The sequence below is a fragment of the Acipenser ruthenus genome, chromosome 12, assembly GCF_902713425.1.
Source record: "Acipenser ruthenus chromosome 12, fAciRut3.2 maternal haplotype, whole genome shotgun sequence".
Taxonomy (NCBI): Eukaryota; Metazoa; Chordata; class Actinopteri; order Acipenseriformes; family Acipenseridae; genus Acipenser; species Acipenser ruthenus.
This window is the reverse complement of record NC_081200.1, coordinates 9,415,894-9,430,485: the sequence shown is the minus strand read 5'-3', so window position 1 is coordinate 9,430,485 and position 14,592 is coordinate 9,415,894. Positions and strand designations below refer to the sequence as shown.

Sequence of the window (14,592 nt, the reverse complement as noted above, 5' to 3'; positions counted from 1 at the left end):
TGCTAAACTTACGCTCTTGTACTTTATGTAATAAAAAAAAAACTGAACCTCAGCAATGAGAAGGATACAGTATATAAAACGTATGTATTTTTTCTCCTTTACATTTAATAGTTGAAAACTTTGTATATCATAAAGGGATTGTTGTATTACTTCTATGAATCTATAAATCTGAGGGACAATGGGAGTAACTGATGAAAAGCTGAAAGCTTTGCATATGAAGTGAAAGAACTACGCGATGGATTTTCAGAACACCCAGGAAGCACTGATTTAAAGAACTCTGCACATTTGTATTGCTATTTTTAGCAAAAATATCCCTCTCACTAGTGATGGGGATTACTAGGATGTCACACTGCTCCAGGGGAGTACAGGGAAGAGAGAAAATGAAAAGATGAATGAGATGGCTGGTTAAACATGAGTGATCACTTCCTGTCTACATAGAGTGATGAAGGACATATTGTGTCTTGTTCAAGTGTATTTTTTGGTCAAAGCTGCAATCTAGGTTCTAAACTGCAGACAGAAATATTTCTATAGAAAATCATTACATTATTTGGGATTGTGCTGTCAAGATATATTGGGGATAATTGACTTAAAACATCTTATTTCTTATTATTCTTTATTAAATATGGTATGTAAATGTTTAGCAATGTGGGTTACTTATACTAAAACCAACTCTTATCAACTCTAAGATAAACAATATTTTGGTTGTGAATCTAAAGATTTGCTAAGAACTGTAAACTTAGTTGCTTTTCTGGAAGGAGAATCCGCCTCTAACCAACACGTCACCAGCAAGCGCATAAAGGCTCCTCCTGTTACTCTCCCATGATGCTTCTTTTGTTTCAGCCTCTTGGTCACGCGCTGGGAAGCTGAAATGGGAGTCGACCACTTAGAGCCTGAAGGAAGGGCTACCCTCAGCCATGGATTCCCTCTGGTTTCCCCCTACATCAAAAATTAAAAATATGTGAGCAAGGGGTTTTTCGTTACCTGAGTGCTGAGCGGTTCGTATTTAGTTCTGCAGGGTGTGTGGTCGGGCTAGACTCTGGGCTTTCCCCCAGCGCAGTCATGCTCTGGAGGACAGGCTATGTCTCAGCTGCTCATTTTCATTAATTTCTTCAATATTTGGGGGGTAGGTGGCAGTGCACCACTGTGGGGTGCGTTAATCATTTATTATTATTTTCCATTCATGGTTTGGCGGCCTCGTTTTTTTGGGGGAAGGTGGCCCATAGCCACTTCCTATCTGCGGCACTGGGATGCATGTACTGGTTCACGTTTTTCCAGCCGGCCTCACACAGGTAGCCGTCGAGCACCCACGGACGAGGCCTCTGGCCAAATTTATCTTTCACTCAGGCCCTGCGTGCCCATCACAGTTCATTAAATCACCTACAATTGCAATTGATAAATCATTCATTCTTTGCTGATTCTCTGTGCTGAATGGACATTCTGGCTGTCCTGGTTCTTTGATCTTCAATTTTTTTTTTTTTTTTTTCAGTTGAACCGTGTGTAAACATATTGTAAATGTCTATTGCTCAAAATCAAGTATTCATTACAGGTGAGATTAGGGCTGCCGCCTTTTATTGCCACTCCAGGGCTTGAAGGTGTGATGTAAGGATCTCACTACAAATTGTGAATCACAGTTAATCAACTTAGTTCTGGGTTGGATGCAGTTGATTTCTCCCAAAATATAAACTGGTGGGTTCATTTTGTAACAGAAGGGGGTGTTTAGTGCATTTGCAGCTGGTCAAATCTTTTTAACAGCCAACTTTAAAATGATATTTGGAAAACACAAAAAAGAAAAAAAAAACAATCACTCTAAAGTAATACACACTCTTACTACCTTTAGCTATGTTTGCTTTCTAGGTACTTTGGTATACACAGACAAACAAATGGCATGTGGAGTGTCATTCTCACTACGACCCTTCGTTATAACACTCCACACATCTCTGCCTACAGCACCTCATTTCTAAAAAAGAGTCACCACAGGCCTCCTCCCAGCTATTACAATGCCTGCTTCTGGGTCAGTGGTTTGCAATGCCAGCTTCAGGGATGTTAGAGGGAACTGGGGGGTCCTGTGCTGGCTTCAGCTGTCCTTCACCCTCCAGCAGACATCTCATCCCACTCACAAAATGAGATGAGATACTCCCTACATCTCTGGGCCTATTTCAGAACATGAGAACATGACTTCAGGGACTGGGATTTGAACTCCCAGCAAACATACATGGAGGCATGTGCATGGAAAGCCCCATGGTAACATCAGCACTGGTAGCAGTTAAGTCAAATAAACTGTCCTGGGGAATCAGGGTCCTTCAGGCTCTAGTGATTTTTAATTGGAAGACAGGTCAGCAGCTTTGCAAGACCCGTGTTAAATTTCAGGTGTATAGGTCAGTCTTCCTCTGTATTATTATTATTATTTATATACTGTTGGGAAAATTATTATCCTACCTGTTACAAAAACCAAAATCAGTCATAGGAGATGCCATTACTTGTATGTACCACATATAGTTTGCATATTAAGATGTGAGTTTCCACCAAACATTGTCTCACCATATGTCCTATCAAGTAAAACATACATTTTTATAGATGCCTACATCTTTAAAATTGCATATATTGGCATGAATTACAATGGATGACAATATTAGAGCTGGGAAAACCATACTGGTAGTTTTACTATGTTAACATATAGCAAAGCTACAAGAGCAACCACCAGGAATATCCTTACGGGCAATTTATTTTTATAGCAGTCTTGTTAATGTAGACTGGCTCACAGCACTGTAGTTCATTCCAGTTAGGTCATATATCACATTATCTCAGAAACAATAAACTGTGGGTGGCTGATGGAGAGATTGCATGTGGTTAAAAAAAAAGTTACCTTTAAACAATTCTGTGCTTTATCCTCCAGGCAGGGGACAACACCGATTTGAACTAATTTACACCATGTCTTTCCATGTTTCAACCAGTCATTGTTATACCATGGGTGCTAATGAAACAATCATGGTCATCAATGATACCAAATTTAAACAAATGCCTGGGTATAAAGTCAGATTTCTAGCTCTTAAGTTCTCAAACATATATCTTCATGAAATAAAATGATCTCTAAAGAGCCGAATGTAAACTCGCAACTCCTTTCAAATTTCTCTGCATTGGACCATTTAGTGATAGAATTCATTTGAATGAAGATGTATCTGAAAGAAGAGAAAAGCAAACACAACCAGTGCAGCAAAAGGCCAAGGGATTTCTGTTCTGTTTCCACTCTGGGTGGCAGTAGGTTAGCTAGTGGGAAGTCTCAAAGCTAGCTTGTTTCTTGCAGCCAGCAGATTTGTGGCCAGATGGCAGTACCAGCCTACCAATCCAGTGACGGTATAATGACCAAGAGAAGACTCAAATACCACATGTGCCACAACAGGGTGCATGAGCCTAGATTATGTGCCTTTAAATTAGTTCTGGCCTAATAGGGGAGAATGGTGTGCTAAAAAGGGACGAGCCTAGATGGGCTGAATGGCCTTTTCCTGTTCCCAAACTTCTTATGTTCTTAACATCTGAAGAATTATCACCACTAATTCATTTATGGAAGCTGATTGTGTAAATAATCAGAATGGCACATACAGTACTGTAGATTCACGGAGTCATTACTCAATCGACCAATCCTCCTGAAACACCATGAGTTTGTGCTAATATATAAAAGATTACTCTTTTATATATTATTAGATGTCAGGGATTATATTTGCATAATTTATTCAGTAAAAAATGAAGGATAACCCATTTACTCAAAAAGTGTATGCTAGATATTTGCAGGTGTTTACAATTTTGTCCCACCCCTTGTATGATAAAAAAGCATTAAGCATACTAAAAGCTAAATAATTACCAAGTGAAATGTAATTTATAAAGTGTGTTTGCTATATGTCATTTGTTTTAATAGCTGTAATTGCTCACACAGAAATTAACGTAATCCTTGACCTACTTACCAGATGCAGATTACTAGATGCAACATGTGTCTTTGTCAGATGCTGTTTCAACAATGTATCTGCATTACAAAGTTCAAGAACCTTGCTCATGAAGCACTTTGATCGCTACTCCTAGAAATGCGGTTATGAAACATTGAATATGTCAGTTTGTTAACAGAGAGGAGATGGCAGTGTCACTTAAAAGGCTTTGACAATGTATTATTGTGTAAAAAGTAGGTCAGGATAAAAAAAACAAAATGCGTCTGTGTCCTGTCTGGTATACAGCAGCATCTGGTTCAGTTTCATAAGGTAAACCTAGAACCATATGTATAATAGAAGATGTTGTATATGGGTAATATTTAAATATATGTTTTACAATTGTAAAATATAGTACATCAATAACATTTTAAATATATATGGATAAGGTAAAAAAAAAACAAAAAAAAACATCATTTTCTGCTGTGGACTTTGTCAACAGTTGGACTTTGTACTAGGGTGGTAAATAAATAAATTAAAAAAATATATATATATCTGGCAGGTGAACCAGATAACAGGTAACAAGATTCTAGACCTACCACAGTTGGTCACAGAGGGCGCTGTAACCCTTTGATTCCTCAGGGCTTGGAGCTAATGTACTTTCTCATAACTCAATTCTCAGCTAAAAGAGTGGCAGTTCAAACTGTAAATCACACAAATTGGACTTTACATATTACCTATTAGACATGTTGAACAACAATATACAGTTTTTAAACCAACTTAACAGCATAAGTCCATCATTTAGCTGGTTTAGACTTACAATGATCTTCAAAAAGGAAATAGTAGCCACATGTAGCAAGATATTGCCACAAAGGTTTAAGATTGAGTTTGTAGTGCCCGACTACGCCACATTTTGTAGAGGGCAAGGTCCCCTTGTATAAATGTTTATGTAAAATTTAACTTTGTTCCAACGTGCTGGTTCTTTTTATTGGACAAAGTACTAGTTTCGTTCTGTGCACAATAGCAAAATGAGTAGGCGATCCAAACAGATTTGTCAAATAATAAAACAATTAGCAGTCTAACAATTAAAACAGTGCTCAATATCAAACATCTATACAGATAAATTTGAGGTAAACACACATCGGGGCTTGAGGGTGGCTTCTACCAAGTCAAAACAAACCAAACCAATGCGCGAAACAAAACAGCAATAGTGAAAATAAAATAAAGCAACAAGCGTGAACAAGCAATAGTATTCAAAATCAAATCAGGAAGAGTGAGTGACAATATTTAAACTATGTAGTGCAATACTCAAACCCTTTAAAATATCTTGTCTTTCAATATAGCAACCACTATATATTTAAAATCTCATTGCACCAATCCCCATTTTACCAATAAAAACAAAACTCGCTCCCAGCCCTGCCTGCCACCTGTACAGCTTCACCACAATGTGTGTGTCCTGTCTGTGTCCTTCTGTCTTCTAAAATCTGCGGAGTTGAAAACGAAAGGCGGAGCTTCCCCAGGGAGCAGCGGCACCGACCAATGATGAGGCAGCATCTGCCGTTACCCTGACAACGAGGCACTAAGTTCATCAAGCACAGGTGAACCCAACTGAGGAGACAGATTGCAGAGCTGAACAGCACCTGTGAAATTAAAAAAAAAATAAAAAATAAAAAATCCCCTCCAGCAAGACGACCGCACATTGTTTAATCCACACTTAATTTCCACATTTATACCCGCTACACCGCATACAAAACACATTTCATTCCATCATGAGATATGATGTGCCAAAGATGATTAAATAAAAGGATAGATACCATTTAGACACATTGTAGACAGGTTTCATTAAGCTTTTGCTCATGTGTTTAATGGTTTTGCCTCAATTTATGATTTGAAGTTATGGATGACAAATATCATAAACTTAATCTCTTGTTAATTTTTCTCATCCAGATGCATGTTGCAGCATCCCTGTTTATTTAAAGAGATGTGTGCATTGCACAACTGCAGCAGACTTAGACAAAACAAAGCTTTATTTAATAGTCACATTTTACTATGACTACTACAAATAGTAATAATAATAATAATAATAATAATAATAATAATAATAATAATAATAATAATAATATGAACTTGCACTTGTCAAGTGACCCCAGAGATGGTTATGCCTCCACGATACGAGTCGCTTGCACAGTTTGCATTCAACTTTTTTTTTTTTTGGTCGTCTGGGCATTTAATAAAAAATCCCAAACAGCAGAGGGGTTAAGAGACATTTCTTTCAATACAGCTTACGCTACACAACACTTTGCTGTCGAGATGGAGAATGAAGAAATTAAAAGGTTTGCTTTGCATAACACGAGCTGGAAGGGGGAGGGACAGACGGTGCTCAGTTTTCGAAATTAACATTATTATTGTTGTTGTATATTTTGTATGTTTCAAACATATTCTACCATAGCACTTCTCTTACACTGTCTTATACACTAGGTATTCAGTACATATTTTACTGAAGCACAACAAGCATACCGCCCTAGTGCTTTGGATACTATACCTTGCTCCATATACAGTTGCTACGTATAACGATTTGGTAGCGGATTTTAATACAACAATTTTTGTTTATGTAATATGCACTACACAAATCAAAAGATTGAATTTTGCATGCGAGTGACATTTAATGTGTGATTTATAGTATTAATATATTGTCAAACAGTTTCTGTTAACAGAAAAAAATAAAATAATAAATAAATAAAAAAACCATACAACAGTGCGTCAATAGTGTCTGATGAACCTTCGAAGGTTTAAACCAACCTTCGTATTCCTGGCTAGCGAACGAACCTTCGAACACAGCCCTAGGAAGTATACTATACTTGGCTGCATTATAACAAAGCAAGACGACATTACATGCTTCCCATCAATAAAAGTAAAGAATGTGCATTTGTGTCATTACATACTCCAATCACGACATCCAGCACATTACAGCCCAAAGTCACTGACCTTCAGTCAAGCTTGTTTTGTTGCATAAGTACTATTGGGTGGCACATGTTCATTGTAGATCGTGGTTTCCCAAACTGCAGTACACTAGAACAAAACAGCTATTACTATATACTTAAAGCACATATCTGAACGACAGCATGTATAACCAAGCACATGTATTCTGCCATCAGGCAGGAACACAGACAAAGGCAAAACGTATTATTGCTGCTTGGATTGGCACAGGTTTAAATATTGACATTATTTAGATCCACCATTGGTTACATCATTAAAAAACAGACCCACTGTATTGGGCAGCAGTGTGGATTAGTGGTTAGGGCTCTGGACTCTTGACCGGAGGGTCGTGGGTTCAATCCCCGGTAGTGGGACACTGCTGCTGTACCCTTGAGCAAGGTACTTTACCTAGATTGCTCCAGTAAAAACCCAACTGTATAAATGGGTAATTGTATGTAAAAATAATGTGATATCTTAACAATTGTACGTCACCCTGGATAAGGGCGTCTGCTAAGAAATAAATAATAATTTACCGTGTCTTTTACAGCAGATCATAATTCAATATACAGTGCCTTGCGAAAGTATTCGGCCCCCTTGAACTTTGCGACCTTTTGCCACATTTCAGGCTTCAAACATAAAGATATGAAACTGTAATTTTTTGTGAAGAATCAACAACAAGTGGGACACAATCATGAAGTGGAACGAAATTTATTGGATATTTCAAACTTTTTTAACAAATAAAAAACTGAAAAATTGGGCGTGCAAAATTATTCAGCCCCTTTACTTTCAGTGCAGCAAACTCTCTCCAGAAGTTCAGTGAGGATCTCTGAATGATCCAATGTTGACCTAAATGACTAATGATGATAAATAGAATCCACCTGTGTGTAATCAAGTCTCCGTATAAATGCACCTGCACTGTGATAGTCTCAGAGGTCCGTTTAAAGCGCAGAGAGCATCATGAAGAACAAGGAACACACCAGGCAGGTCCGAGATACTGTTGTGGAGAAGTTTAAAGCCGGATTTGGATACAAAAAGATTTCCCAAGCTTTAAACATCCCAAGGAGCACTGTGCAAGCGATAATATTGAAATGGAAGGAGTATCAGACCACTGCAAATCTACCAAGACCTGGTCGTCCCTCTAAACTTTCAGCTCATACAAGGAGAAGACTGATCAGAGATGCAGCCAAGAGGCCCATGATCACTCTGGATGAACTGCAGAGATCTACAGCTGAGGTGGGAGACTCTGTCCATAGGACAACAATCAGTCGTATACTGCACAAATCTGGCCTTTATGGAAGAGTGGCAAGAAGAAAGCCATTTCTTAAAGATATCCATAAAAAGTGTCGTTTACAGTTTGCCACAAGCCACCTGGGAGACACACCAAACATGTGGAAGAAGGTGCTCTGGTCAGATGAAACCAAAATCGAACTTTTTGGCAACAATGCAAAACGTTATGTTTGGCGTAAAAGCAACACAGCTCATCACCCTGAACACACCATCCCCACTGTCAAACATGGTGGTGGCAGCATCATGGTTTGGGACTGCTTTTCTTCAGCAGGGACAGGGAAGATGGTTAAAATTGATGGGAAGATGGATGGAGCCAAATACAGGACCATTCTGGAAGAAAACCTGATGGAGTCTGCAAAAGACCTGAGACTGGGACGGAGATTTGTCTTCCAACAAGACAATGATCCAAAACATAAAGCAAAATCTACAATGGAATGGTTCACAAATAAACATATCCAGGTGTTAGAATGGCCAAGTCAAAGTCCAGACCTGAATCCAATCGAGAATCTGTGGAAAGAACTGAAAACTGCTGTTCACAAATGCTCTCCATCCAACCTCACTGAGCTCGAGCTGTTTTGCAAGGAGGAATGGGCAAAAATTTCAGTCTCTCGATGTGCAAAACTGATAGAGACATACCCCAAGCGACTTACAGCTGTAATCGCAGCAAAAGGTGGCGCTACAAAGTATTAACTTAAGGGGGCTGAATAATTTTGCACGCCCAATTTTTCAGTTTTTTATTTGTTAAAAAAGTTTGAAATATCCAATAAATTTCGTTCCACTTCATGATTGTGTCCCACTTGTTGTTGATTCTTCACAAAAAATTACAGTTTCATATCTTTATGTTTGAAGCCTGAAATGTGGCAAAAGGTCGCAAAGTTCAAGGGGGCCGAATACTTTCGCAAGGCACTGTATTACCAGGTTTATTTGTAAGATTGATACTTGGTTTGTTCAATAGTTGTTTTATATGTGTTGCGGACATTGCAGATTCTTCAAGATTGGCTTTAGCAGATCCTGTAAAAGATATCTGAAAATGTAGGCATCATTTTAACATGTACTACGCACTAGCAGTCTGTATTCTTTCTTGGTGTGTAAAAAAAAAAAAAATTAAGATGCTCTAAACATAAGACCTTTGTGTCTTCCCATAGGAAACATGTACATCAGCAGCTGGCAACGGCAAAGTGAACCATGGATGCCTTCTCCAGGCAATAACATCATGATTTGAAGCAGATATATTGCAATTCGCAATTAGTACCTCTATCCATGTGCCCGACTTATTTGTGCCTTAGCTGAACGGCTAACACTGTGAACAATAGAAAGCATTTAGATTTGTATTTAGTTAACACATCAGATATGTTTTATTGACAATGATTGATCATATACAGATATATTAAGAATCATACACAATGAGGGCACTACGAGGTGTATTTATTAAATTAGTTTTTAATGGTTAATGGTTCATAATAAGGGGGGTGGTTAGGAGTCATATATTGCACCAATGCATGGATTACACATTAATGACACAGCTACACCCTTGATTTTGACGTAGACCCTTTCAGGGCAGGAAGTGTGTATATTTTCCATGCTATGACTCTATTCAGCTATGATTGTCAATTTTCCAAAACCATGTGAGTTTGGTTATGTGAATATCCATTTGGGGCTGAAAAGAGCTAGTATAACTTGAGTTTAGGATCTCTGTACCAAAAAATACCTCTTGTATATGATCTTTTTACATGATCTTTCTTTTAATTTATGAACTGTTGTGCATTGCTTAAAACATACATTGGACAATGTTTAGTCAAAAATAAAACAATGTGTTACATATTCCTATAATATATAGTAGACAATGCTATCAATGTGATACAGTAATCTGAAATGTAGTATCAGATCGATGTCAGATTAGTTACAATAAAAAATAAATATTTGTAATTCAGCCCAGTGTGTCATAGTTGGGGTTAGTAGTCCTGCATAGTAAAGGAAAAAAAAAAAAAAAAAAATTAAAAAAAAACACACAAGTAAATGGTACCTGAAAGCATTTGGATGTGAATTTACGCAGTAAATACATTTGATTATTAAAAAAACAAAAACATAATCCTACTGATGTATTTAGAACAGAAAATAAAACATAACAGGTGCAGAGTTAACACAGCAAGATCTGTATTTAATTTCATTGCGCACACATTGTAACAAACAGACCCAAGCCCTCAGCCAACCATTCGAGTTCCCAAGATAAGAACAGGTTGCTGCACCAAAAAATAAAATAATTCGGTACAGAAGGTCTGTATGACAGCGAAAAAACGAATTCAGTGTTCAAATTGTTATGCAAAAAATGGTAGGAACTAGTAGTACACCCAATGTCCTCGGCACTCATTTAGCTCAACATACACAGCGTACCCGCGGTTATCGGGAGATAGCCAAGTAAAAGATCTTATAAACAAAACAAATCAATTAATCAAAAGTCCGAGAACATAAGAATATAAAGTCACAAAGCAAAGTTCGAAAAATCCTCTTTGCATAAAGCAAAAGATCCAAACTAACCTAGAAAACAGAAAAAAAAAAGATAATCGTAATCCACCCAACATGGTTGTGAGAAAAAGAAAGATCTCACCCAAGTCCAGGAAAGGAAAACGCTGTCCGACCAGATGAAGTTAAAAACAAAACCTCAGTACTAACTCTCCCTCTCCTCGATCCTTGGCGCTTCCATTTTTAAAACAGGGCGTCCCCTTCTCAACATGCTACATGCGCAGTTACGTTTTCTTAAAGGGACATGCACCAATATATGCAGCAAAAACTAAAGCCTGCATTAACGTATGTGCATTAGTGATTGAACACAAACATAGTTTAAAACTTTATCACAGGATGTAAGAACATCATAAACTGTTTATCTGGCCAGGCATAATACCAGTTTAAATTAAAAACTGGCAAGTGATGCAATTTAGCACCACACAATGTGGCAATGCCACAACACTGCCATGTAAAATGCTATTGACCCGCAATGCACACATTAAAAAAAGACGTATTCATCTGTAAAAAAAAGATGTATTCATTTTACTATTTCGACTGACAGTGTAAACTCATTTTATTTGACTGTCGGCAGCACATGCTGTTTGTTTAATCTAATAGGTTGAAGAACACTGATTTGGTTTAGCATCCTGTCTTGCTGCCTCTGTCAATCACCGTCTACCATCGATTTTCCTATGCCACTGTACTCTAATGCAGACTAAGAGTTAATACAAAGAACACAGGACTGAAGATAGACCAGTAGGGTTCTAATGTTAAGATGCCTATATTTTTTAAATACTTTTACACGAAACCCATTGCTGTTGACTTCTGGTTTAACTAGTATTATTTGTAATTCAAAGATTGAGACATCTGATAGGTTTATAAGTAAAACAATAATTATTTTGCAATTGACAGTTTGGCTCTGGATTTTCCCCTCAGTTAAGGGCCACTTTCTATATTGTTCAGAGATTGGTTGATGGGGGACCATTGACCTCTGTAAGGAACACAGCTGTAAAAAAAAAAAAAAAAAAAAAAAAGTGAGGGGGAGGAGGAACTTTTGGGAAGCCTGATTAGGGTTAAAAGTTATATAAAATCAAGTCTTAAGATGTTGCTGCCAAAGTCAAAAGTCAAGGTGAAGGAACTCTGAACAGACGGACACCTAGGTCAAAAAAGCCTGAATTAGTTTCTATGGTTACATTCCAGGCTTATATTAGCAAGAATCATATTACTTTATTATCAGTTTTAAGAATTTCACTGTTAAAAATGTCACAGCAGTTTACTATAAATGACTAATTTATGGGTATGTTCATATGGGTGTATGCTATTGTGATGGTTGGACACTGAAAACATCTTTAATCCTCATATTTGGTTTATGTTTTCATTGCTGTGAAAGATACCTCTTGGTTGTTTATTATATATTTTTTCACTAGGCAGCTACCTTCGGGGTTTGCTTCTTTAAAATGCCTAGTTAATATGTATTGATTCTCATTGCAGATATGCCAGCCAAGGGAAAGCAAGAAAGTAAGATGTCAGAAGAGAAGCTGTTTTTCCTTGGGGTACGTGTGACCATTTTGTTGCTGACTTACTGTCATTTTTAGATATACAGGTATTCTAAAACCAATGCGTTATTGGTGCCATTCACAATATATATATAAACAAAAATATCTTATGACATCTGAATACTATATTCTATAAATCTAGAGTATGTACCTGTCATTTTTCTTTTTATTGTTAACATCCTGACAACTTTTTACACTTAAAACTTTAAAGTATTTTTCAAAGCTCTTTTCAAAATGGCCGCTCTAGTGCACAGGGGGAGTTGAGATCTGTTCTCTAAATCACTGCAGGAAGATCAAGAAAAAAAAAAATATTTTTATGTCACTAATCCCGCCTCTAGTCCCACCTCCATAAGCAGATGATTCATGTGTTTATTGCATTTTCATTTCAGAGCTGAGAGAGTGTCCCAAGCTGTCTCTTTTTCAGCAGATGGAATAATCGTATGATCCAATCTCCATGGCAACTGTAGCTGCACCAGGCAACCAGTGTTCTGTTGATTTCCAGACAACACCTGAGGCCGGTGGAGCCTGCAAGCCTCTTAATAGCAATCTTTTAGTTTCTGCTTCAATTTGACTTAATCCAACCTAGTCTTTATCCTACATAATAACATCCTTTGAATTTTCTGTATATGATTGTTAGGATTGTGAAGCTTTTTTTTTTTTTTTTTTAAAGTGTTCAACTTTACCCATGTGATGTTTGTCCCAATTTAGAATATACCTTATGCAGAGGTGTATAATACTCTATAACACTGCATTTATAGTCCAATAGAGCCACTCTAGCTCTTTTTAAATTATAATTCCTCATGTTCCTTCTGCATCTAGATGATCAGGAACTCTGGGCAGAGAATGGAAGTTCAAGAGAAATCAATTAGTCACGGCGGATTCAGCTTCAGTTTGATGCAGTAATTACTTCCATATTTTAAACCTTTTAGTGCTATAGGTACTTGAAGTTTGGCATGAAAAACAGTTTGTAATTTTATTCATTTGGTCTTTTATTTGAAAGCTTTATAAATGTATTTTGTGAGCATGCATTGTAAATGTATCCGTTTTTCAAGCAGCAGCAATTAAATGACTCATGGAATAGCATTTAGAATTGGTGTTTAGAGTTGGTTGTATGTTTTCTTTTTTTTAATCTCTTTTTAAAAAACAAAGTCAGCAAATTATCATAACATGAAAGAATATTCTAATTTTTTTTCAGTAGAAAAGCAACATTTCTAACAGAAATAAAACTATTTGATAAAACTTGCACGAAACAACTAAGTTACAGGATCAGTTTAATAATGTAGTTTATTGCTAGTTTTTTTCCTCTCTGAAATAAAATTCAGTTTTGGAGTATCACTACCATTGAACTGGAGGGACCCCTCTGGGGCAGGGTTTCCATGCAGCTTATAAACTCCAAATTCTCACACCATTGTCATGAGAATGTGACTTAGCACACACATACCATGCACATTCTATGGCATGGCTTAAAAGGGTGGGTAAATTGACCAAATACTACAGGGTTTTTTGCATGGAAACATGTCTGAAAGCTGTAACACTTTCTACTATAACTAAAGGCCATACCAAGCAATACTTTATTAACAACTGAGATCTGCTGGAAATAGACCAGTACGAATGGTTTAGAGACTTGTTCAGTGAAAACACACAAACTTAGTGGAAACCCAGTTTAATAAAGCTGCACGACATCAGTACTGGCGCCACACCAAATTGGAACAGACAGAAACACTGAAATATACCTTCCTGTATTTTATTATGAATTAGGTCATTTTCATTTGGAAGGAGAAGTTCTCTCCCTAAATGAAAACTACATGGAAACCCAAATTACCTAAAAGGTACCACCAAAAATAGTGTGAGAAAAAAGGTGAGACTTATTTTTATGTTGTGTTTATAGGGTTGTATTGTTTCCAAGTTAGAGTAGGTAGTGGGTTTCCCAATCCAAGATAGGCTTCTAACTCTAGCAGAGTGAAGAGCAGGGCAGAGGAGGCAGAACATGAGCAAGCAAGAATCTGTCATAGCAGCAAAAGTTGTGCATCAGTATATCAGAGATCAGGCTCAAATAAAATGCAGCTTCTTATGCCTGGGGCTGTAGTACAATTCTATTTTTACCTCCTAGGTCTCATTATGAGTCATCATTGGCAGCATCCCCACACCTTCTGTTTTAGTGTGGTTTCCTCCAAAAGAGGGGAGGTTCTGACTGAAGATCTGCTTTTATTATACAGTATGCTTCATCACAGTTTATACAGTAGTGGAAATACTGTAGCTATGGGAATTATGAGTTACTGTATAAACACATGCAAATATGGTTCTCTGGGTATTCAACGTAACCATATGGCTCCTTTGGGTTTTTTCCTTATTTAGATTCT

At 37.3% G+C, this 14,592-nt stretch overlaps 1 long non-coding RNA gene across 1 annotated transcript; it reads right to left on the bottom strand.

The window, feature by feature from the left end:
• Positions 1-3,997: 3,997 nt before the first annotated feature.
• LOC131740057 (uncharacterized) lies at positions 3,998-10,880 on the bottom strand. The gene is made up of 4 exons (XR_009330679.1): positions 10,710-10,880; positions 9,427-9,474; positions 6,897-6,980; positions 3,998-5,551 (listed from the first exon to the last, which is right to left on the bottom strand). It is a non-coding gene; the product is annotated as an uncharacterized LOC131740057 (long non-coding RNA).
• Positions 10,881-14,592: the final 3,712 nt, after the last annotated feature.